General features: G+C 43.0%; 1 protein-coding gene across 9 annotated transcripts in view; it reads left to right on the forward strand.

The window, feature by feature from the left end:
* The window catches only part of DMD (dystrophin), a 2,185,421-nt gene that overhangs the window by 1,928,155 nt on the left and 234,564 nt on the right, over window positions 1-22,702 (forward strand). The window lies entirely within an intron of this gene.

Raw genomic sequence — 22,702 nt, forward strand, 5'->3', positions numbered from 1 at the left:
ATAGAGTGTATAGAGTGTATTATTAGTTTCAGGGGTAGAGTTCAGTGATTCACTGGTTGCAGATAACACCCAGTTCTCATTCCATCACATGCCCTTCTTAATGCCCATCACCCAGTTACCCCATCCCCTCACCCACCTCCCCTCCAGCAACCCTCAGTTTGTTTCCTGTAGTTAAGAGTCTCTTGTGGTTTGTCTCCCTCTCTGTTTCCTCTTATTTTTCCTTCCCTTGCCCTATGTTCATCTATTTTGTTTCTTAAATTCCACATATGATTGAATTCATATGGTATTTGTCTTTCTCTGACAGAAAGCAGTCATTTTTAAAAGCATGGACTTCTATTTGTAAACTATCTGAGATTCAAAGCAGTGAGGTAGGGAAGTGGCAAAAACCTGTTTCACTGGCTCTGCTGTCATGGGGGCTTGCTCTGGAAGAACATCAGAGCACACACTTGCACATGAGCAGTCATTTGTTCCATTGGCTGAATAAGGGGTACCTCACACTCTAACCCCCTTCTGTTGGTCAGGGGTATAAGAGTTAAGCATTTGAAGATGGAATGGATGGTAGGAAGAGAAAATTATTAAGTGGGTTGGAGAAAAGCCTTTCTATGGTTGATCTTGTTGCATATCCCAATAAGATTGCCTTTTATTTGTATAATTCTTTACACAGTACAAAGTGCCTTTACTTGGGCTACCTTACTTAACCTTCATCATAACTATGTGAGGTAGGCATGTACTAGGATTCCCATTTTAAACATTAGGAAATGACGATGCAGAAATTATTTTTTTAAACTCCATATGATCACAAAGCTTAAAAAAATGGAAAAACTGGGATTATAATCTGGTTTTTAAATTTTTTAACCGATTCCTTATTGCACTGTATCTGGAATGGTCAATATTGTTCATCGCACATGTAAATTCTTTTTTTTTTTTTAAGATTTCATTTATTTGACAGAGAGAGCACAAGCAGAGGGAGAGAGAGGGAGAAGCAGGCTCCCTGCTGAGCAAGGAGCCCGATGAGGGACTTGATCCCAGGACCATGGGATCATGACCCCGGCCAAAGGCAGCCACTTAACCGACTGAGCCACCCAGGCATCCCTCACATGTAAATTCTTGTCAATCGGTATCAGCAGCTTGGAACACTCTATTGTGAAAGAGCAGGAGGCTGATCGAGAAAGGCTAGAAAGTGGGGCCAGAAACTGATAATTAATATCTGCCATGGGTATTGAATTGAAGAGTAATGGTGTAAGTGCAGTATATTTGTCTGCCATTCCTGAACTGAGGCACCTCCTGTTATTTGTAAGGAAGCCCAACCTCACAAGTTTAAAAGCCTCTTGTGAAATCATTTAGTGTAGTAGGATCAAATGATTTAAAATAAGAATATGCCTGTTACTTGAATCAGCTGCACTTCCCCAGTGATGATGAGCAAGTCAATTGGGGCGCCTCAAGTTTCAGAATGGAGAGTCTCAAAATGAAATTGTCATAAAACCTCTTGGAGCTACTTCCCGGACAGGCAAACTAATTTCCTACTGGAATGCTGGGATTCTGATGTCCCAGCCGCCTCAGATGTGTTGAATAAAGGAACGGAATGTTGTATAGCATTCTCTTTCCAGGCTGCTGAATTCTCGGGTGCTTCGGGGCAACCGTTTTCTGTACCTGTTAGTTCTTTCAGTCGCTGGAGGACACCTTTCAAATGAAGCTCCAAATACGATCCAAAGTCCTAAAAACTATCATCTTCAAATTGTCTGCATTCAGACATCCATTACAGGTACCTTGAAATGGACACATGCACTTTTGTCCAGAGTCAACACAAGATTATGTTGTTTTGTATTTTTTAACTTTTTATTTTGAAATAATATTAGACTCTCAGAAGAGTTGCAGAAATAGTACAGAGTTCCCATATATAATTTACCCAACTTCCCCTGATGTTGCCATATTATATAACCATAGTCTAGTTATCAAAACCAAGAAATAAACACTGGTACAATACTATGACTACAGGCCTTATTCATATTTTACTGCTATTTTTACTAGTGTCCTTTTTCTATTCCAGGATGCACAAAATGTCTTAGCATTTTTGTCATTTCACAAAATGTCTTGGCATTTTTGAAAAGTACTGGTCTGTTATTTGTTAGAATGTCCCTCAGTTTTGGCTGATTGAGGTTTTCTCACAGTTACATTAAGGTTAGGGATTTGAAGGAAGAATAACACAAAGGTGACGCCTCCTATCCAGTGCATCCTATCAGTGGGTGCCTGATGTTCGAATGTTTGATTGCTCACTTGGTTAAGGTGGTAACTATGGGTTTTCTCCGCTGTGAAGTTACTGTTTTTCCTTTTGTAATTAATAACTATCTGGGGGAGGGATGCCTGGGTGGCTCAGTCGGTTAAGCGGCTACCTTCAGCTCAGGTCATGATCCCAGGGTCCTAGGATCGAGCCCCGCATTGGGCTCCTTGCTCAGCGGGGAGCCTGCTTCTCCCTCTCCCTCTGCCTGCCGCTCTGCCTACTTGTGCTCGCTCTCTCTCTCTGGCAGATAAATAAATAAAATCTTAAGAAAAAAATAAAATTAAAACAATAACTATCCGGGGGAATGTACATTGTGTTGTTTTAACCACAGGAGTAATGGCTACAGAAGCGGAATGGGATAAAGAGACCTGGGTTCTGCCGCTAATGCTTAGCCGCGTGGCATTGAGCAAGTCACTTACCCATTCTGGCTTTCAGTTTCTCTGTCTTCAAAATGAGGGATTAGGCTGGGCAACTTCAGTGATCCTCTTAGCTTAATGAACTAATGATGACATGATTGCCAACTTGGTGTGTGCTTTAGAGTGGATGTTTGTGTTTCCCATAAAATCCATATGTTGAAATCCTAAGCCCCACTGTGATGCTACTTGGAGGTGGGGCCTTTGGGCAATGACTTGGTCATGAGGATGGAGCCCTCATGAATAGGATTAGCGTGCTTATAAAAGAGGCCCTAGAGAGTTCCCTTACCCCCTTCTGCCATATGAGCTTATAGCAAAAAGTGGCCCTCAGTAGACACTATCTTGTCAGGGCCTTGCTCTTGGACTTCTCAGCTCAAGAACTGAGGGAAATAAATTTCTGTTGTTTATGAGCCACCCAGCTTATGGTGTTTTGTTATAGCAGCCCAAAGAGACTAAGGTGGTGCGTTAAAGCAGATTATACCTAAGAAACCCCAAAGACTTCTTAGCTTGGAGTTCAAATACTCATTTAGTCATTCAGGTAATATTTATTGAGTACCTATAATATGTCAGGTACTGTTTTAGGTACTGAGATTCAAATGGCAAACAAGACTAAACTCTTGCCCTCGTGGGAGTTTGCATTCCAGTAGGGAAGACAGGTGAGAAACAGGTAAACAATCAGTATATAATACAGTTCAGAGTGTGATCATATGACCAAGAAAAAGAAAGCAGGGAAGACTAGAGGGTTCTACCTAAAAGGGGTTGCCATTTTATATAAGGTGATCAGGGAGGGATTCTTTTCCCTGGGGATTTTAGGACTATCCAGCTAGACCTCCTTCCCATATAAAGAAAGTAAGGTAAAGAATTAAAGGTGCTGTGAGTGCAGTAGTAAAGAATCCAGAAGGCCCCAAAGGGAAGGCATTTCCTTCAAAAAAAAATGTGAGGCTGAAAAACAGGTATTTTCCACAGACATGGAAAAACCAAGCCCAATCAATATCACCTCTTATTTATGAAAAACAATAATAAATACCTTTGTAGGTCAACTCAAATTAAATCCATAAATACGTCCATGTCCACGACAGTGATGGTTGCAGAGCCCTGTGGATTTATAATACGCAAACCTTCCCTGAAACATGATACTATTCCGGTGGCGCCTGGGTGGCTCAGTCGTTAAGCGTCTGCCTTCGGCTCAGGTCATGATCCCGGAGTCCTGGGATCGAGCCCCGCATCGGGCTCCCTGCTCTGCGGGAAGCCTGCTTCTCCCTCTCCCACTCCCCCTGCTTGTGTTCCCTCTCTCGCTGTGTATCTCTCTCTGTCAAATAAATAATCAAAATCTTAAAAAAAAAAAAAAAAGAAACATGATACTATTCCAAAACTTTTTGCCTTTCTAATATGACAACCGCAGACATCCTAACTAGAATGTGAAGGTGCTCTTCATAGCGCTGACGTTATTGATTTTGTTGTTAACGGTGCACACATAAATGACTGATAACTCCCTGGCCAAACCCCACCCCTTCTGCCATTGAAACGGCTCTGTGCTTGATTCACACAGGGCTTCTCGACGAATAGGAGGTGTACGAACAGAGGAGAAATTGGTCCTGAGGTGACTTGACTCTCTTGAGGTAGATTTGTTTGTGCTACCAACAACCTATACACTAAACCTTAGGAACCTTCGTGTAGGCTTCATGTAGGAATTTTAGGGAGAACTGAGCCATTTTGGGAAAGCCTTATGTCTTATCAGCGGCTCTTCTCATTGAGACCTGAGTATTCTCAGGGGACTTTTCAAGTTTACCATTGTAAGAACAGACTGCTTGAGAATTATTTGAAGTCCTCCAGGTTTCTCTTTATGGGTTTTTCCAATATAGATATTCTACAGAACACCACAGAAAGGATGTGCTCTTTTCCTCACAAGTAGATGACAGAAACGGACCCCTAATCACTGACTAGAGGTTTTCTCAGCCCTGAATTAGATTGCAAGTGGACATTGCTTTTCAGCAACAGGATCTTCTCTGTAGAGGGTGATAAAATGTGCCCATTTCTGCGACCACGAGAACAGAGCTTTCCAGATGATGGACTACAAAGGGCAACAGGTGGTGGTCTCAGCTCCGCAGGGAGAGCAATCAGTAGGTATTATCAGGCCGACTCACGGATACCTCTGCTTTGCTGTGACTTCCGCAATAGCATAGCACGCTCAGCAGCAAGAAGCACCATTTGGACTCACTCTGCCGCTCTAAGTTCCTTCCTTGAAGAACAGAGACCTGCACAGGGAATGCAAGTCTACATGGCGGGGCTTTTCAGGAAGTGACCACGTAATAATAATCAGCTACACTTTAGATTCCACACGTCCTTGTTCGCTTCTCTGGTCATCGGAGTGCAAAATCACAACCAAGAAGCTCACGTGGACAGCTGGGGACCAGCCGCAGCAGAAGTCATACAGAGGGCTACGTACGAAGCACGAAGCCTTATCTGCGCGCTTGATGTCTCTTCAGCAGTCTGATTGTTAGAGTAGTCCTGTAGCTGGGTGGTGGTTTAAGTCCCAGCTAACGGATAAGACGAGGCCTAACAAGATCAAGTAGTTTGCCCAAGGTCACACAGCAAGTAAGTAGCCACGATTCTGACCCAGGTAGTCTGGCTTCAGAGCCTGCGATTTTATCCAGGATGTGAGCTAGCCTCTCAGTAGTTGAACTCCGTCAAGCTGGTATTAATCACCTTTTAACGAGTTGGGGTAATAGAATCTTAGGTTGAAATGGCGCTTCAAGATCCAGTTTAATTCCTTTCCCGATACAGGAGTCATGGTGCAGCATCTGAGCTAGAAAAGCCTTTGCCCTGGCCTTGAAGCTAGGGTGGCGGAGGACTCCTTACCTTGCAGGGCAGCCCATTCCGTTTGCAAACGCCCTCATCACTAGGCTGTTAGCGCTGGCATTAAGCTACAATTGATCTTCCCATGACCTCCGCCTTTTTGTCTGCGCGGATGCTTGGGAGCTGCACGGAGCAAGTGAGAACCACCTCGGCAAAGGCAGCCCTGCAGGTACTTGGAGGCATTCAGTTCCCCCCTACGCTCACGACCAAGTCTTCCTTTAGAACGGACTGCAGGTATCCAAGCGGAAAACGAGGAGAAAGTAGCAATTTAGATTTTCAATATTTTGTGACTTAAAATATGAAAATTTACAAGTAGAGCAACCCCCGACCCCATTTACGTCCTATGTTGGCAAGTGGGGCAGTTTGTTTTTCCCAAGTATTGGCACAGGAGGTGGCAAATGCTGAGTTGTCAGGTCCGGTGCATTTTTCTGAGTTAGAACCCAAAGGGCTTTCCAGGGCACCAAGCTTTCAACTGTGAGCATTAAAAGCTGTGGGACCCTGCCTGACTCCGGGGAGAAGCCCAGTGTTGTTGGTCTTCATCTACCCTCCCCAGGAGAGCTGCCCAAAACTAGGGCAGAAGAGACAACCCCTGGCTCGAAATCAGTCCTGGGCCCCATCCCTTTGATTCTAGATTCCTCCAGTGGCACCCCCGGCCTCCTGTTCCCGTTTGGTCTACTGTCATGTCTACTTTCTCATGCAACAAATTCATCCCAAATTCCAACCCATAGTCAGACATTTGCTCTCCATTCTCACTAGACACAAATGTCTAGATGTTGACCCCTGCCCATACCCTGACCCTGCGTATTCTCTGTCCTGCTGACCAACTGGAACTTCGGAAAAATACAAACTCTCCAGCTACTGGAGACTCCTCCGCTGGAGCTTGATGGCCCCTCCTCTGTATTTTCTGACCTTGACTCTGCTTTCCGTATCAGTAGTAATTGTACTCACCCCCAGCAGAGACTCTACATCAAAATCCATCAAGGTTTCTAACCACATCATTATATCTGTCAACTTCACCAAACTCCTGTTCACAGGCCTTTCTTTCAACAACCTGGCACTGACACAGTATAATTTCTTTTTAAATTGTGATGTAATTTGATGTACTTTTCAAAAGGTCATGGTGGCGATTTGAAAGAGCATTTGTTTTGTTTGGAAAAGGGGGTTTGACAGTGCTGGTGGCTTTAATGGAGCTCTTCAGAGCCGATCCCAGGGTGATTTCGGAGCATTAGCAAATGGAGAGTCTGTAGGGGTACGTGGAGATTAGAGCCACTGGTGGAGAAGATCAGATGATGGAGACACAGTATTCAGGGCACCGGCTGGGGCAGCGAGCTTCAACCACATTTGGAACCATAGGTCCCAAGGAAATGAGAAAGGATGGAGGGCAGACCAGAAAAGGTACCTACTTGTGGGTTAAAGTCAAATATAAACAGTGCTATGGTAGCCATCATTTCTTTTCATTGTGGCGAAAAGCACATGATATAAAATGTACCATCTTAACCATTTTTATGTGTACCATTCAGTAGTGTTAAGTATATTCACACTGGTCTACATTGGGTCTTCAGAACTTTTTCATCCTGCAAGAGACACTTGATGGCCATTCCACACTTGCTCGTTCTGTGCCCCCGTCAGCCCCTGACAGCCACCATTCTGCTCTCTGTCCCTAACAGGCTGACACTCCAGCCACGTCCTATGAGTGGAATCATACCGTTTTTGTGACCAGTTTCACTTCACGTAGTGTCCTCAAGGTTTACCCATTAGCCGTGATTTCTGGAAGGCCGTTTTGTGCCCAGCACGCCATGTCATGTCATCATCCCCACGACTGCCCTGGCTGCTGTGCTGGTCTCCAGCCTACAGTTTCGGAATGAAGGATGCCGCCCGAGGCCAGGCTCCAGCACTGACACAGGAGAAGTTGGAGGGTTGCTTGCAGAAGGCTGACTGCGGTGTTGGGGGTTACGTCCCTCAGGAAGTGAGGGGGGCAGACACACAATGCAGTTGTGATTAAGGCTGCAGTGGACAGCTCTGGAGTGGGTTTGGCCTTTCAAAGTTGTCCCAGGTGAGTCACATGGGTGAGGGCTTTGTGTTCCTGCCTCAGCCAGTCATTGGCCGGAGGCCTCTCTCTTCAGGGAGGAGATGTAAGCTTGTGTGAGGCAGTTACTTGGGGGCCGCCGCTGGAACAGCGGGTTCGAAGATGCTGAAGAGGGGTTGAGTGTAGGATGGCCCAGTAACTACTACAGATGCAGAGAGAATGGATTTCTTTATTTTTAAAAGATTGATTTATCTATTTTAGAGTGAGAGCAAGCATGAGCAGGGGAGGGGCAGAGGGAGAGGGAGAGAATCTCAAGCAGACTCCCCGCTGAGCACAGAGCCCCACGCAGGGTTTGATCTCATGACCTTGGGATCATGACCTGAGCTGATGCATAACCGACTGAGCCCCCAGGCGCCCCTTAAAGTCCTATAAATGACATAAGGAGCTGAGCAGCTTTTATTTGACTTAGAAACCCATGGTCTACTTGTTACTCTGGGCTTACTTTGCAACAGAGACCCTGTCTCCACACTAAAGTTAAACTTGGAATCTATTGGTCATTAAGATGGATTCAAAGCCCAGAAACTAGACTTCAGTGCATCTTTTATTATTTACCTAATCGTTAACATTTCCTGGCAGCACCAATCTTTTTTCCTGGTTCTTGTCACAAGGAGCAAAGCCATTTCGCTGTCATAGCCTTGTAATTGTGCTCTGTGCCTAAGGGCTGTCCTTCCGCCCTCTGATCAGTCCCCTGCTGTCAGATTAATCCTCCTGCTTTTTCCACTTGTATTCAGCAAAATTCCTACTGTGTGCCTGGAGTGTCCTAGGGGTCAGATGGTACAAATCAGCCACAGTCTCCGCTCCCAAGCTGTTGACAACCTTTGGAGAGAAACATCGCCCCCCCTCTGGCACCGTGGTGCTCTTACCAGCTCCTACTTGCCACGGGAGGCTATGAGGCAGACACTGTGCTATAAAGGCTTGACGTACGTTATCTCGATGAATCCTAATAACCACTTTCTCAGCTACCTCTCCAGAGTACTCATTTTTTTATGGGAAACCTGAGCCCCAGAGAGGTTAAGTGCCTTGCCTAGTGGATCTCAGCTGGGAAGTGGCATAGTCAAAAAAGGCATTCCAGCTCCAGAGCGAGTTCTTAATCACTGTGCTTAGAAACTTTGACTTGCTGCTGTCCTCGGGATCGGATCCGAAGACCTCCATTATCCATGCCCTTCCTAACTCCCTGTATGTCTCAACAAACCACACAAATGCTATCCTCCCGATGAGGCAAGTCTCCAAACCTTGACATCTGCTGCTTCTGAGCACTTTGTCCTGCTATTTGCTAAGTGCTGGAAGGATTCTTTCAATCCAGATCTGATTGCAGACCCAGCTCGAGCTCAGCCCCCTCCAGAGAGCCTTTTAACTAACTACCCTGGAAACTGTGGTCCTAGCCTGCTACCAGACAATACTCTGTCTCACATAGTCATGTCTCTTTCCGCATTTGGCCTATAAGTTCCTTAAGAAGGGCTTTTTTCGTGACAAAATCATTCTTAGTTCTTTCTTCTTATTGCCAAGAAATTATTACCTGTAGAAGCTACCAAAATTTTCATATGAAAGGTAATGATGTACAGCTTCAAAAGTAAATCTAAGCTTGTAGATTCTTGAGATAGTTACAAAACCTTATAAATATTCAGTGTGACTAATTCCATGAAAATTTTGTCCTTGACGTGTTACTGAGAACTACCACATCTCCACATTTTTTTACAACTAACCTTTTTTGAGATCATGGTAAATTAACATGGAGCTATAAGAAATAATACAGAGAGACCCCATGTATGTTTTGCCCACTTTCTCCCAGTGGCGCATCTTGTAAAGCTGTAGTTCAGTGTCAAAACCAGGAAATTGACATCGATACAGCCCATTTACAGAACACGTCTGTCACAACAAGGATTCCCCCTATTATCCTTTTATGACAACACCCCTTGCCTCCCCAGCCCCCCTGCCCCCTGGCAACTAGCAATCTGTTCACCATTTCTATGATTTTGAAGAATGTTATATAAATGGAATCATGTGGGATATAATCTTTAGGGATTCACTTCTTTCCTTCAATATAATTCCCTAGATATTCATCTAAATTTTGGCATGTAGCCATAGTTAGTTCCTTCATATTGCTCAGTAGTAGTCTGTATTTTGGCTATGCCCTTGTTTATTTAACCATTCACTCCTTGGAGGACATCTGGGATAAGTCTAGTTTCTGAGTATTAGGAATAACGTTATCAACGTTCATGTACAGATTTTTGTGTGAACATAAGTTCTCATTTGTCTGGGGTAAGTACCCAAGAATGCAAGTGCTGGGTCCTGTGATAGTTGAATGTTTAGTTTTATAAGAAGGTGTCAAATGTTTCGACACATTCCACCAGCACTGTATGAGTAATCCAGTTTTTCTGCATCCTCACCAACATCTGGTGGTGTTACTATTTTTTTTAAATAGTATTTATTTTTATTTTTATTTTTAAGTAATCTCTACACCCCACATGGGACTCGAACTCACAACCCCAAGATCAAGAGTCACACGCTCCACCCACTGAGCCAGCCAGGTGCCCTGTGTTGTCACTATTTTTATTTTAGCCATTTAGATATGTATGTAGGAATATTTTGTTGCAGTTTTAATTTGGATTTTGCTAGTGGCCCGTGACGCTGAACAATTTTTCATGTGTTTATTTGCCGTCTATATAAACTCTTCAGCGAAATGTCTTTTCATGTCTTTCATCTGTTTTCTAATTTGAATAGGTTGACAGTTGCGTTTGAGAAGTTTTTTATATATTAGATCACAGTCCTTTGTTGTGTTGTGCTTTGCAAATATTTTCTACCTTGTCTTTTCACCCCCTTCACAGGGTCTTTCACAGGGCAAAAGTTTTAAATTTTGGTAAGGTGGGATTAATCGTTTTTTGGGGTTTTTTTTTCCCTTTCATGGATCATACTCTTGGTGTCAAGTCTAAGAATTCTTTGCCTAGACTTAGATCCCAGAGACATTCTCCTGTTTTATATACTGGATAACGTTCCCTTTGACATGTACATCTGTGGTGTGTTTTTAATTAACTTTTGTATAAAGCGTGAAGTACAGGTTGAGGTTGATTTCTTGAATATGGATGTCCAATTGCTCTAGCACGATTTGATGGAAGGCTGCCTCGATTTTTGAACTGGAGTCAAGCTTAGCTCTTTCCCTGCTTCCAGGTCCAACCACCTTCCATGCCTCCTGGACAGCACCATCAGAATGTCCCACAAGCACCTCTGTCTTAACCTGCCCAAATGGAGCTCATCATTGTCCTTCTCTTCTCCCACCCCATCCTCAACATTTTCCCCTTCCTAATTTCACTGTTCTTGTTAACGCTACCCTTCACCCAGTTGCCCAAGGCAGAAACGCAATTGCCCAAGTCATTATCCCAGAGTCCGCTCTTACCTTAAATCTAACATACTGATCTATCAGCAAGTCTTGTCAGCTCTGTCCCCAAGCCATCTCTCAGATCCATTCCCTTCTTCACCTTACCCCTGCCTCAAGCGTCTTGTGCCTCAAATGCGAGACAGCCTCCTAGTTTTTCTGGTTGATTTTGGTCTCGCGTTTTAGTCCCTTCTCCACAATGCAGCTCTAGTAATCCTCCCAAAATTCAGATCTGATGAGGTAACTGTCCTTATTTTAAACTCTTTCTGTTGTTTGCTGCTGCCCTAAGGCAGAAGTTCCAACAAGCCTTTTCGCCAGACCCTGGATTAACTCTCCAGCTTCAGGGGCAGCACCTAAGGTGCTGGATAAGCCTGACTTACCATAAATATTTATTGATTGACTAATAGGGTCTTAAATGTTGGATGAAGTAAGCTTCTCAATGTCAACAACCTAGATTCTGTTTTTAATAGTGCTCCTATCTGCTTTCTCCAAGTGTCCACATTTATTGGAAGTGAAGCCTGTCCCAAGACCTGGGGTCTTCGGGTTACCCCATCACAGAATTAGGACAAGGGCTTGGGTGTGGGAAGTTTATTTAGGATGTGATTCTCAGAAGCAGGAGAAAGAGAGCGAGAAAAACGGGACAACAAAGAAAGCTAAGCTGTCCTCTGGAACTCATGAGAAGTATACAGAATAAAAGATCATGAGAAGCGTACAGAATAAAAGACATCTGAAAATAGGTAGCTAGAGCCTGAAAGGCAGAGTCGCAGCTTGTATGCACTTGCTCTTGACCCCCATTGGTTGAGGGTTGCTGCCAAAGCATGAACTCCCCTGTGGCTGTGATTGTCCACCCAGGATCCAGCACCCACAACATTGGGGGGAACCCCTGGGGCAGAAAACAGAAAGACTCGGGGCTTGCTTTTGGGGTGGGATGCCAGCTACACATGATGAGGTTGGGTTTGCCTGGAACTCTTCCCAGCTGATGACACCACGATCGGAGGTGGGCTGACACGTACGAGAGGTGTTTGCTACAAACCCCAAAGTACAGTGGGGCATCAGCAATGTCAGCCTTTCGTGTGCATGTCGATAATAGAAGACCTGTTTATTTTTCTCCTCCTCCATACACGGGAAAACAGTAACAATACGAGAATTCCAAGCAGGGTAGCAAGTGCTATAGGAGCTTAGCAGACAGTTTACAAAATCTTTATTAAATCAGCCACCAAATGTGAACAGTTCTGATACGCCCAGAGCATTTGTATTCATAACTCATGGGGTTATTGGGAAGATCAAATGTGAAATAATCATTATAAAGCACTTCGCGCAGTGCCTGGCACAAAGCAAGCACTCAATAAGCGTTAATGTTTATACAATTATTGTTGTTGATTGTCAGAATTCCTCAGACCCACATCAGTGAATAGTAGGAAGTGGTCTGTCAGCAGGAACATGGAAACATTTTCATTACATAGAACTTAATGTCGCAGGGACAGTCATTAAAACAGGATGTAATTTTAGTCTTCTGGAAGACAGAAAATGCTAGGTTCTCCAGAAATGTTGAATCCTTCCCTGGGCATGTAGTCTAATTTTCGAAAATTAAGCTACATCATCTATAAAATGAAAATGAAATTGTACTGATCTTCATAAGAGGCCCAGGAAAATCTTAAGCACTATATAGACACATTTTAAATGGGGGGAAAAATGTTATTTTTCCATCAGACGTAATTAGAAATAAAGAAGCAAGGTCAGTCACAAAGTTCTGAGCTACACGGGAGGAAAGGAATAAGATTTTTCCCCAGTGTTTTTATGGCCACCAAGTTGAACTCATACTTATCCAATGAGCCCCAAAATGGAATACTGTTCTGCACCAACTATACTGACGGCAGCGACTCAGGGAGTAAACGATAAGATTCCATCCTTCGAAAGTGCTTTTAGGATTGGATTCTACTGAGTTTCATTTTGCTATTGGCCAATCACAAAAGAGGCTGCAGTAGGGAAAAGTGAACACATCGTGCTGCAGAGAGGTTGCTGCATAGAAAAGGAGGCGAGGACCCCCTAATTTAGAGAAATCGATGGAGAAAAAGGCAGTTATGCTGTAACGGAAGGCAACCATTAAATGCAGCAGTAAGAGGAGAGGGATGGCTTTGAATGGAAGACAAAGAATCAGGGAGAGATAGGAATAGACTAAAACACACACACAAACAAAAGAGAAAATGCAATGATTATTATATAGCTTAAATGCAAACCATCACCATGAAGGTGAAAAGCTTCTAAAAGGAGTGAGTGAGTAGCAAACTGCAGTTCATCATCTTTACCCAAAGTCGGAGTCCCGAAAAACTTTTAAGCCATCTTGAGATCCTTTCACCTCTGCCCACTCCAGAGATTTCCCCTCCTACTTCATTTGCTCCTTTCAAGATCTCTGAGGGGGCGGGGAAGCCTACAGAATGGCCTTGTGTGCAGTGGCATTCTCTTCCCCTTCCAGTGAGTTCTACCGTGGTTCAAAGCCACATTCGAGGGTCTTGGAGATACTGTTCTCCCCCTTCCTCTACTCCGGCCATTCTGCTCCTGCACCTGCAGTTGCGTATAGCCTGAGAAATCCGGGCCCTGCTCCAGCTCTCCAGGTAATACAGTGAGCATCTAAAGAAACTCAAGAAGCCCATGACTCGGTCCTTTGGCGAGTGAAACAATATTCAGAAAGCCTTTTGGTCATAGGCATTTGAAAAAAGAAAAGAAGAGTCATTTCCAGGAATCTTGCTCTGTTCAAAACCCAGTTTAGAGTTCTCTACTTCTTCAGAGTTCCTGCCAATAACTGATGAGCATGAAAGAGTTGGACAGCATACATTGCATAATGGGGGTGGCCTTGGCCCCCCACGTGTGTCACTGCTGTCCCCTATACAATAGAAGAGATGACCAAGACACCAAGCTCTCCAGCCAAGAGGCGAAAAGTGTTTCAGGGCTGTGGCTGACTATTGATGGAAACTTGTTGGGAGAAAATGTCAGGCACCTTCTCCTAGACAGAGTGAAATGGGGTAGCTGCCCAAGCCCTCATTTTAATACAGAGCCCATAATACAAATCTCTTAACAAAAGAATCTTTAAAAAAAAAAAAAAGCGCATAGAGGAGATCTGTTAGGGTCTGTCAACAATTAACACCTTTTTTTATTTGACATGCAACATGGTGTAAGTTTAGGATGTGTAACATATTGATTTGATACATTTATATCTCAGTCTGATGACCATAGTAGTGTTAGCTAACACGTAACGATCATTTGTGATAGTGCTGGGAACAATTAAAATCGCTCTCTTACCAAGTTGAATATTTAGAATACAGTGTTGTTGTCTGTAATCACTGTACCGTGTATTAGGTCTCCAGGGCTCAGGTGTCTACTAGTTGCAAGTATGTACCCTTAAACATCATCTTTCCCATCCCCCGTCCCCGTATGGAATACTCTTTAGACTTGAGAAAGAAGGAAATTCTGCCATTTGCAACAACATGGATGGATCTTGAGGAAATTATGCCAAATGATATAAATCAGAGTGAGAGAAACAAATACCAGATGATATCTCTTCTATCTGGAATCTAAAAAAACTTAAAGCTAACACCCTTTCAAATGACCCAATCCCAGGTGCTCAGCAGCTTAGCTAAAACGTCCAAGTACCTCTTCCTTACGCAGAAACTCCTTTGAAGATCCAGCTCCCACTAATGATCCCCAGCAGCTCCAGTCAGTGCTGCTTTTCACAAATGAAGCTTTTCAAAAACTTGGAGTGGACAAATGTGGCTTTGATTTTTCAAAGAAACCTTTCTATTTAAAAAAAAAAAGATACTGAAATGGGCATACTTCAGTCTTAAATGCACACACATTGAAATATTCTCAAGCCTGAGAGATTGGTTCAAATCAAATATTATACTCGTGTAAATGTGCTTTTTTCCTAATAGTTAGCAATGAGGAATGGGAAATGGGAAAGGGTGGGGTGTGCTGGGTAGGAGTACAGCCACGTTTGCACGAAGTCTCCTGATACGAAATAGAACCTAATGTTCATTGACGACCTTGTAGCAGCTGCTGTGCTCTATTCAATAACCACTGTTTCTCCATGCTGAGATTAGAGAAAATTCAGAGAATTAATGCAGCGGTTGGTAGAATCATTATGCTGTAGTGGGTATAATTCTACCCTCTCCCACCTTTTATGACATGTCTTTAGATTTAAGAAGGCGGAACACTTCGTAATTCTTGAACAACTTGTATACCTAGTTCTTAATAGTTATTGTCCCGAGTTCATTTATAACAACTTCTAGGCTCAGTGTGAATTTTCTCAAATATTTCTGTAGGTTCCCCTTTATTGTAGAGTGTATTAGGTTGGACTCTTGGCTGTGGCAGAAAACTCACATTAGTCAAGAAAAAAAAACAAAGGCTGGTGCTAGTGGCAGGGGTTTTCAGGCAGCCACGCTGCTGCAGGCCCCTCCGTCCTCGGCGTCCCCAGTGGAACAGAGACAGAGCTACTCTCACCCAAGAGTTGAGAAATCTGGGGGGCCTGACTCTGAGTGGCTCAGATGGAGACGGAGTGCTCATCTAGGCTAAGAGAATGCTCTGAATGATGGATTGATTGGTGTTGTCGGTTGGGTCCTCTGCGGGGGGAGATGCCAAGACAGATTTATTGGAGAATAACACCTGTGAAGAAAAAGGGGAAGAAGCAGGATTGGGCAGAGGTAGCCATTAGATCACCTTGCAGATCTTAGGAAGTCCATGCGAGCCCCATGGGGAGCTCCAGAGCCGAGATTGTCATTTAAAGGGATCCTGAAGTAGGCCGATCTGAGGATAGTCTCTATATGACTTGGGACTGTTAATTTTCCATCCCCACTATTAGAGTGATGGGACAGAGTGACGGAATGGAACTGAGGTCTCATTTCAAATATCAATATCATCATGTATGTATAAGAAGTAGAGAGTGAGGGTTAATACAGACCAGTGGTTCTCAACCAGAGGCAATTTTTGGCCCTCACATACATGGCAATGTCTGGAGACATTTTGGTTCACAACTGGTGAGGTGGTGCTATCGGCATCTAGAGCACAGAGGTCAGGGATGCTGCTGGACACCCCCGAATGCACTGGCTAGAACCACAAAGAATCATCTGGGCAAAAATGTTAATGCGCAAGTTGAGAAACGCTGCTCTTTAGATAAAGATACCTATGTGCGAGTATGTAGTAAGAGATGCCATGAAAACCTTTTCTCTCTGATAAATTCTTAATGATGACTGTTTTGTTCTTATTTGCATCTCTCGATACTTGTTACTGAGATTCTATCCAACTGTTTTAACTTTTGGACAGAAAGGCTAGATTGAATTAGTGAAATGTCTAAATCCTGGCTTTATGAAAAAATAGGTTTTTAAGACCAATATTAATTTGGGTTAACTCACATACTATTTATTTTCTAAGAAAGATTTATTTATTTGAGAGAGAGAGAGCACATGCCCATGGGGGGGAGGGACAAAGGGAGAGGGAGAGAGAGAAACCCAAGCCGACTCCATGCTGAGCACGGAGCCTGACACAGGGCTGGATCCCACGACCCTGAGGTCATGACCCAAGCCAAAACCAAAAGCCAGACCCTCAACCAACTGTACAACCCAGGTGCCCCAACTTACATACCATTTAGTATGTAATGTCCTTAAAGTCTGCATTGGTGACCAGATGGGAAATCATCTGTGATTAACACATAAATTGCCTTATGAAAGTATTATTTTAAAATACTAGTTTGTTTCTGATCTGTTTAAATATCCCTGGACTGGAGATTTGTTGACTCTGGAAGTTGACTCTGGTGTATTCTCTCTTTTGTACATATTACAGAGTTGGGTGTCAGCGCCGGCTCAGATGGAAATAATTTGAAAGTTCCAAATTAGACTGAAATCTGGAAATTTACTGCAGTATGTCTTCTATGCAAGAACATAGTTTTCTTTGTGGGATTTCTACTAAAAAATAACACAACAAAAGCAAAGTTTTAGCACTATACGTTTTGAACCATCCAGTAGATGCTTTAGCCCTCAGGGAATTTAGCTCCAGAACTGCTGCTCAGAAAATAAAAAGACTGGTTAATGCCTGAAGGGATAAAAAGATCAGCTAACAAAAAAAAAAAAAAAAAAGTTTTTTCCAAGATGTGAAATGTGTGTTCAATCCTAGATCAAGGACTAGATGCTCAAAGTTGTATGAATGAGGTTTAACATTACTTTAGAAAAGTCTAGAAGAAAGTTTGTCATCAGTGCAATAAAATCATGTTCAAGGAGGAACGGTAATGATATCAGCTCTTGCGTAAAACCCACTATTTTTATCTAAACACAAAATCATTGAATGCTTTATATCCAACCGTCTATATTCACATAGCCATGAAAAAATCAATTGTGACACAATGAAGAAAAGACAAGAAAACAAACCATTGTCATCACTATATTTTGAAAGTTCTTTGCAAACAAATGTAAGATGCTTAAAAGAAGGGAGGAGAATGATGAATTATTTGCTTACCAAAATAAAAGAAAAAATCAACAGTATAAGCAAAAGTATTTGAAGTCTCAGGAATCTTTAATCCATTAAGATGATGTCAGTAATAGCATATAAAATGCCTGTTCAAACACCGCTCCTCAGTGGATGTGAAATGCTAAGCTACATAGACTCTGGGTCGCTCTGTGTGTGTCACCTGAGTCGTGAAGCCTCCCGGGTTGTTTTAGGCCTCACGGCTTTCTCACTTCTTATTGGTCAGTAACAAAGAGACCAGCACTTAAAGAGTTTGATTTGTCCCATGTGTGGTGTTCTTCCCACAAGACACCAGGAGTGTCTCATGTTCTGTCTTTGCCACTGCGCACACCATGAACACACAGTACCATGTACATAACAGCACTCGAGAATGCTTGTGGAATAATTGGTTCTTGAACTCACCTCTCATGCTGTCCACTCTAGACTTGTTTAGGCTCTGCTAAAAGAGAGAAATCACTTAGCCGTCCCCAACTGGTCTACCTGTGTATTGATGATAAGAGGCAAGATAGATACGGAACTTCCCCCAGCGATGTGTCTGCCAAATTCACCCACTCTGATTCTGCTCTGACCCACACCTTTTAACCCAAATAAGTAACTGAGTAAACAGAAACCATTTACTCAGTGCTTCTTTGTAGCAGATGCTGTTACATGCTTTACAGGTCGTCTTTTTTAGTCACATACAGTATTTCTGCCCAAGCCATAGTAGGGATCTTGTTAACGTCAGGACCAATGACATGAGGGGCTTTGAGAATTCACTCCCACCCCGTTTGTAATCTTTCCACCATTCCATCTAGTCTTTCTTCAACCCTTCTTGACTGACTGCTTTGGGTTATCCTATCAAGCTCTGCCCCAACACACCGGGGGCCCATCCTGATTCGTACACATAGCCTTGTCACATGGGATGAAAGCCTGGTTCCCTTATGTTAACCAGCTAGCATACGGCTCTTGTTTTGCTTCCTGGCAGCTTATCCTTTCTACACCTCTTCTGTGCTTCAGTTCATCCTAGAACACTGCTCTGACCATGGTATTTCTTTATTGAAAAAAATAATGTAAAATATGAAAATGTGACTAGTAGTTGCCACCAGGATGGGAAGCAAGATGGTGGGAAAGATATGGTAAAAGGGAGACTGGTTTTTAAAGATTTTCGTTTGTTTGTTTTTCTTGAATTTTGTTATCATGTGAATGCAGTAAAAGTAATGAAAATTTTAATAATTACTTTTAAAAATACTTTCATGCCTTCCCATAAATGACAAAGTCTCTGTTCTTAACACTGACAGACAAGTACTGCTGTGGTCTGACTCCCAGCTACATTTCCAGCCTTAGATTATTCAGCCTTCCCTTTGTTTATATTCTACATCCAGGCCTTTACTAGTGCCAAAAAAAAAAAAAATTGTTCATTCTCCTCTGACCACATGGAACCTTTCATCTGTTTTGCCCATCAAATTCTTACCCAACTTTGAAGGCCTTGCTTAAAAGCAACTTCCTTCATTAATACCTTCTACACAGTCAATCACCCCAAGAGCTGTTAGGCTTCTTTTTTGGTTTGTTTTTTGTTTGTTGTTTGTTTAAGTAGGCTCCACACCCAGTGTGGAGCCCAACATGGGGCTCGAGCTCACGACCCTGAGATCAAGACCTGAGCTGAGATCAAGAGTCGGACGCTTAACCCAATGAGCCACCAGGTGCCCCTTAGGCTCCTTTTAGCACAGTTGCCAGGAAAAGGAGTGGGTCTCTCCTGAGGGCCAAGAAGGGGACTCTCCAGGCACACACTTTACAACATCCCATTATCTGTACATGAGTTTCCTCATCTGTAAAACAGTCCTAGGGGCAGCTGGGTGGCTCAGTCAGCTGAGCCTCTGACTCTTGATTTCGGCTCAGGTCATGATCTCAGGGTCGTGGGATCAGGTGCCACATCAGGCTCCACGCTCAGTGCAGCATCTACGTGTCCCTCTCCCTCTGCTCCTCCCCCCACTTGCACTCTCTCTCGCTCGCTCTCTCGCTCTCTCACATTCAAATAAAATTTAAAAAAAAAAATTAAAAAATAAAATGGTCCTAATGGAAGGACCTTCATCACTGGGTTGTTCATTCTTTTAAATATTTAATTGGCTGCCTACTATGAGACAGGTGCCAACCTGGATCCTGGGGATACAGAGGTGAATGAAATAGACGATGCCCAGCTCTCATCAAGTTTATTTTCTGATAGGAGAGGCTTAAATGCACAGTCTACCTATAAAGCTATTAACACAGCACTGGGATCATAGTGAATGCTCTATAAATGTCAGCTGTCATGACTATTGTCACTGTTGCTGGTATTCAGTACTTCTTTTTATAGATGAGGAAACTAAGGCCTATAGACACTTAGATGAGATGCAGAAGGTCAAGTAGCTAGTAAGAGATTCTAACTCTGGTCTTCCTGCCCCATAGAACTGGTGGCCTTTCCACTACACTGGTGGCTCCAAAAATAGGCTCTACGGCAGAGTCCTTGGGGGAGCTTTACAGAAAGTACAGATTCTCAAGCCCCAGTGGCAGATGGACTAGGTCAGAAATTCTGGAGACAAGCTAAGAATCTGTCTTTTAGAAATTTCTCAGGTAGTAGTGATACACGGTCAAATTGGAGAATGACTGGGGTATGTTAAAATCTTTCCCAAGCTACTCCGGTATGCCTATTTGTAAATATCTAATCCATAAATTCACGAAAAATAGGCTCCTTGTTTTCTTATTTATTTTTTTATCCTTCCTCTCCTAGCAAAGTACCTTATAAGCACTCAATAAGTATTTGAGTAATTAATTGCTTCATTATTTAATTAAAATTGCTCTTAAAATGCAAATATTCACAGCTGTGATACTGGAAGCCTGTTATGAGCAATCATTGATCTTCCTAGGAATATTTATTAATCAGCGAAGAACTGGGACTTGGGCAGGACACGCTAAACATCTGGGAATGGGAGTGAGAAGGTCTCCCAACCAAATGTTAGCCACATTGTTGTGTAGCCCGGGGCCCTCTCTTACCTTGTCCGCACTTCATTGACAACTTCAGGGAAGATGCAAAAAATGTGTTAATAAAACTCAAGAGATTGCAGCTCCTAGTTTCATTTCTTTTAAGTTGACACATGTATCTGGTTTGGGAAACTGGGGAAATCTTTTGTTTTGTTTTTTGAAAAGAAAGCGAAAAAATCCTTTATTCTTATCACACCACGAACATGGAGTTCACTGTTATATGTTAAGATTATAAAGCAGGATCCCAAAATGCAATGGCTGATTATTCACAGTAGACATATTAAGTCAAGAAGCTTATTTTTTCTCTCTTTGCTAAGGCACAAAGCCTGGGGCTATATGCATTTTTATTACACTTTACTGTCTTGGTTTCACTTGAGGATTAAAAAGAAAGTCAAGGTACAGTGCACATATCCTGATGGATTTTAGGATTTCTTGCTTTAGTGAAAGGAAGAATCTCATAAAATACTTCAGATTATTGCTCAAGGAAGTATACCTACTTCCATGATGACCTAAAAATTCAATCTTTTGTTTCTCCTATAAAAGATCACACTGTATTTGGGAATGTTTTTCCCTGTAGTTTTCTATACCATGTAAAGCCACATTTTAAAAAAAAAATAGCTTTTAGATTTGAAGTGAAAATACCTACAATAGTTCAGGGAAGTCTTTAGGACTGTTCAAGGAGCTTATAAACCACCTCAGGGTTGGGGTGAACGTATGGGGAAGGAGGAGGGGGGTAGTGGGAGAGCGCTCAGCCTGAGGAGTGTAAAGAGGCCCCAGCAGGCAGCAAGGCTGGAGACAGAGGGAGTGAGTAGATGTCCAGTTTAATTCCAGTTCTGACAAATCCACACCAAGAAACAATAGAAGGGCATTGCACCAGCCTCTGTGCTTTGTTAAAAAACATGAAGTGTACTTCCTTCTTTAGCCTGTGCCTTGTTTTCTGATATGTAAAGGAGAGAGAAGCACCAACTGTTATAGGACTTGGAAGTGCAGTAGATGAGATCTTCCGGTTTATTGATTTGTAACCAACGTCCTGATACTGGTTTGGCAGCTCTGCAGAGAAAGGCGCTTTTCAGTGGCTGGGAGGAGAGCTGGGAACTGGAAACAGGGGCTCCTGGCAGACAAGGCTCTCTGATATGCGGTCAAATGGACTGTGAAGGGAGTCAAGGTCAGGGAGCTTTGGAAATGCTGCAGGTAGTGTGGGACGTAAGGGATGTGGATTTCCTTGGTTAAGGAGTGTTGTGTGCGTGTTTGAGCAAATTCTCCCTGCTGACCATTATTATCAAGGTGACTAGTAGAACAAACTGAAAAATCTACAAGTGTATCATTGCCCAAAATAGAAGAGTTCCACCGGGAAACAAAAAATATATAATTACTTGTGGTGTATCTTTTTTCATTTGTCTTCCTGATTTCATATTTCAGTATGAATTTGCTAACAGCTATATAAGTTGTCTTTTTTTCAGATGATACCAGTTCTGATATAGTCCCTTGATAATTATTTCAAATTGCCACTTCTGGTCCTTGGGAACACTCCCGTGTGCTAATACCAGGAGGGATAATTATGTAATTACCATGTGAGCCTTATGCTACTTGTGGCCCAAAATGCCCCTGGATAGGAATGCAACAGTGGCCCTGGGAAATTTCTGTGAGAATGATGTCTTCCAAACGTGGAATAAATAAAAGCTCAAGAATAAACAGCAGAGGCTGATATGCAAACGATTTAATGTAATGGTGTTGCAAGGTGCGAGCCACTTTAGTTCCTGCTGCAAATCATGACATACATTAAGAAAGCTTTTAAAAGGGAACCTATTTTTTAAAGATTTTTTATTTATTTATTTGACAGAGAGAGAGAGCATAAGCAGGCGGAGTAGCAGGCAGAGGGAAAGGGAGAAGCAGGCTCCCCGCCGAGCAAGGAGCCCCATGCGGGGCTCGATGCGGGGCTCGATGCGGGGCTCGATCCCAAGACCCTGGGATCATGACCTGAGCCGAAGGCAGTTGCTTAACCAACTGAGCCACCCAGGCGCCCCAAAAAGGGAACCTATTTTTTAAGATAAAATCTGCATCCAGTTACATCAGCCAAGCAGAGTAATTCAACTTTTATCTCTTTGAGACCAAAAAAAAAAAAAGGCAGAAGAAACGCTTCCTATGATCTCTTCCCTTCCCATCACATTTTTTCCTCACAGTCTGTAGATGTAACCAAA

This window comes from Halichoerus grypus, chromosome X (genome assembly GCF_964656455.1).
Source record: "Halichoerus grypus chromosome X, mHalGry1.hap1.1, whole genome shotgun sequence".
In the NCBI taxonomy this organism is placed as follows: Eukaryota; Metazoa; Chordata; class Mammalia; order Carnivora; family Phocidae; genus Halichoerus; species Halichoerus grypus.